General features: G+C 37.1%; 1 long non-coding RNA gene across 1 annotated transcript in view; it reads left to right on the forward strand.

Annotated features, from left to right (window-relative positions):
- LOC105537629 overlaps positions 1-3,539 on the forward strand; it is a 13,853-nt gene extending 10,314 nt beyond the window's left edge. The window contains exons 2-3 of the long non-coding RNA XR_001005745.1: positions 3,116-3,183; positions 3,440-3,539. This is a non-coding gene — a long non-coding RNA (uncharacterized LOC105537629). The remainder of the gene's footprint in view (positions 1-3,115; positions 3,184-3,439) is intronic.
- The last annotated feature ends 397 nt before the right edge of the window (positions 3,540-3,936 follow it).

Below are 3,936 nucleotides of genomic sequence, written 5' to 3' on the forward strand. Positions count from 1 at the left end.
GGGAATTGAACAATGAGAACACTTGGACACAGGAAGGGGAACATCACACACTGGGGCCTGTTGTCGGGTGGGGGAAGTGGGGAGGGATAGCATTAGGAGATATACCTAATGTAAATGACGAGTTAATGGGTGCAGCACACCAAGATGGCACATGTATACATATGTAACAAGCCAGTGCATTGTGCACATAGACCCTAGAACATAAAGTATAAAACAAAAACAAACAAAGAAAAAACGCCTTCCGATCCCTGCTCTAAGTCACACAGTTTAATAATAGTAGACATAGAATTTGAGTTATTCTCATAATAGGTCTTTTAAACAATGCCTTCTTCTCTTCATTCTTTCCGTCTTATAATGAATGTTCTTTCTGGTGCATCACGTAAAGGAATGTAACTACATGCATGTAATGAGATTATTTATATGTATTTATGACTATTACAAAAAATTAGAAAGATTCTAACATTCTAGAGGAGCATTTATTTTATTTTTTTAATTGAGAAAAGTCTAATTTTATTTATTTATTTGTGTAAATTTATGGGGTACTTGAGAGAATGGGTTACATGTATATAACGTGTAGTGATCCAATCGGGACACTAAGGGTGTCCATCACCTGAGTGTATTATATTTTTGTGAAGTCTCACCATCCTACTCCAGGAGAACATTTTAAAAACTGTTCTGTAGAGATACTACTCAAATTAAGTTCCCAGTCCTGAAACATCAGATCAGCTAGGAATCGGACCAAAATGCAAGTTCTCAAATGACAAATGAGACCACTTGAATCAGAATTTCTGGAGTGGAGCCCCACATTTGTATTTTAGCAACCTTCCCAATGATACTTATGTACATGCTCAAGCTTGAAAACCACTTTCCTAGGACATTAGTTCCTCAACAAGATTTATGAGTAACCTTGTTTCATGAAAAAGTGTTTAGGAGATACTGATTCAATAAAAACTAACCAGGATTTTATTGTTTGCAGGGCTTTCAAAACTTGAAATAGGCCACTATGCATTGTTAATTTCCAAGAGGAAGATGCTTATGTCCTCAATGAATATCTTCCCACCGTGAAGTACTCTTCTTCCCCCACTTTTTAAAACGATTATTAACACCTGGCAGAAGTAGGATGACAGCTTACAGCTTAGAAAAAGTTGGCCTAAAATAGTGACTAATTTTCATACATTATTTATTTGTCATCATGCTTATCTTTCTCTCTCTAAATTGTATATTTCATCTCTGTGATCACAGATTGAGCCTCATATTTCATATCTGCCCCTGGCCTAATGTTTGTTTACAGAATGAGCTCAATGAATATTGTTTAGTGAGTAGGATTTAATTTATTTGATAAATAGATAACCTTACGTTTTAAACTGTGGATTTCACACAAGGACATTTACTTACTACTGTTGAGCTATAATTAATTTTTAATACTCTTTAGGTACTCATAATAAAGAACAGGATATTTGGAGAAGGAAGACAATTTCATTCCTGGTTCTTAGTCTTACCGGTTTGTTGATCGTGAGTATATGGACTCTCTGTGGCTCAGTGCCTTCCTCTGTAAAATGGGAACACAGTGATGTTCATCTCACAGGATTGATTTGTAAAAGGGCTGGATGAGGTTATGAGAATGTTTTGCAAAGTGATATAGAAAGATTAATTGCAAACTTCATTTGAATCTTAACTTGTTTGAGATAGATCATGCTATGAATCAACTACGAAGTGCAGATATTGTCAAGATTAAATATTTCATTCCAAAGAGCTGAGAGGAGGGGCTGCTTGTTTGTTTGTTTCTTTCTTTTTAGAAAGATGCCAGGATGGGCTCATTTTGGGGTTTTCCTCTCACTTGCTCATCTTACTTTTTCTTTAGTTTCTCTATTCATTACAATACAGTGCTGTAAAGCTTTATGGCATTTTTATTTTGTGGGAGATGAATCTGAATAAAGAATTACAGTTAAATCATTGCTAAGTTTGATGAATCCGTACCAAAGAACTCTTCAAGTTGTCATTTTTTAAGTTTTTTAAATAATTGGCTTTCAGTGGTTCCCTCTAAGGAATTTTAATTTTGAATAATGCATAGAAAAATGTGCACACACACAAATCATTCAGTGTCCACCTCGAGGGAAATAAAGGTGCCTGTGAAGTGAAACTTTACCTTTCTACGTCACCAGCTTCCTGTTAGAGCACAGTTTTTCTTTGTTCGAAGTCTCAGCATTGAAGAACTTCCTTTTAGTAGGTACTTTTTTTGTTTGTTTGTTTGTTTGTTTTTTTGAGATGGAGTCTCACTCTGTCACCCAAGCCGTAGTGCAGTGGCATAATCTCAGCTCACTGCGAGCTTCACCTCCTGGGTTCACGCCATTCTCCTGCTTCAGCCTCCCGAGTAGCTGGGACTACAGGCGCCCGCCACCACACCCAGCTAGTTTTTTTGTATTTTTTGTAGAGACTGGGTTTCACTGTGTTAGCCAAGATGGTCTTGATCTCCCGACCTCATGATCCACCTGCCTCGGCCTCCCAGAGTGCTGGGATTACAGGCGTGATTTCGGAGGTAGTTTTGAGTAGGGAGTATACATTTAAAATACTGAAACTCAGTTAAGGAATAATCTAATACTGTATTCAACTGAAACTCAGTTGAAAAATTTCTTTCCAATAATGTAAAAAGGAGAATCAACTGCAGTAATGAGAGAGATGATTTGCTGATAATTATAACAAATATTTACTACAGATCTGTATGCACCATGAACTGTGCTAAATGCTTTACACATATAACTTTATTTTGTGCTCCAACAACCTATTACACAGAAATTGTTATTATTCCCACTTTCTAGATTAATAAATTGGTTTTGAGGGGTCATATAGGTGAAACAACTCACTCAATATCACAAGCTGTTATGTGGTGAAGTTTGCATGATCAATACAGGGTTCTGGTCCTCCCACTCATTGAGTGGTACTAGTCAAGTTCTGGAAGCTCTTCTGGTCTTAGTTTCTCTAGCTGTGAAGTAAGAATGACTAGGACTAATCATAGAATATGAGAGTACATGTGAAAAAAATGTCTTTTTAAAGAGTATGAAAAACTTGGGTTGTAAAATTTTCTTGTGGATAATTTATTATTGCTTTTCTTTTTTAGATAACACTAACAGAGTTGACCTTAGAATTGGAGTGCCTGGGTTAGAACCTTGGCATCACCTTCTTACTGTAAGACTTTGGTCAAGTTAGTAACTTTTCTGTTCCTCATTTGTGAAATATAGTTAATGGATGTGTGTGTGTGTGTGTGTGATGCGTTTATCGGGACATAACCCCATTGTAAGTTGAGGAGCATTTGTGTATATATACATATTTATTTGTGTGTGTGTGTCTGTCTGCCTGTCTGAGAACAGTGCTGGCACAAAAGTGCTTAATACACTTCACTCATTATTATTAATATTACTATTGTTGCATTTTCGCCTTGAAGGCATACTTCTGATGTGAGTTCAGGAGAAGACACTGGCAAGGACAGCAAAGAACAGGAGAACACTCTAGCTTCCCTGATAGCATTCGAGGTGCTGTCCAAAGTGAGTTGTCCTCAAGCAGAGAGATGCACTGCCTCTTTTATGCTTTGCTTTTCCTACTTGCCTACTCTATTTACACCTTTCAAGTAAGGACCAATCAGCAAAACCCCAAGAGAGTCACTGTCGTGAAGATAATTATGAACTGGCTGAGTCCTTGCAATGTTTATTATTTAGGTTTTTAAGAACAGATAATTAAAGGCCCCACAGAATCTAGTCTCTCCCAATTGTAAAAGTGGGGTCTTAATAGAAACCCGCAGAGCACTTGGGGTTGTGCACTTGCTTCTGAAAGTTCTCTTAAGAAATCACTGACCTGGTGCACTCCCTGGGGTATTTCATGACCATGTGAAATCACTTACTGTTTCTAATTTGCATTTTTCTTGAGTTTGCATATTTTTCTTGC

This window comes from Mandrillus leucophaeus, unplaced genomic scaffold, assembly GCF_000951045.1.
Source record: "Mandrillus leucophaeus isolate KB7577 unplaced genomic scaffold, Mleu.le_1.0 Scaffold177, whole genome shotgun sequence".
NCBI lineage: Eukaryota > Metazoa > Chordata > Mammalia > Primates > Cercopithecidae > Mandrillus > Mandrillus leucophaeus.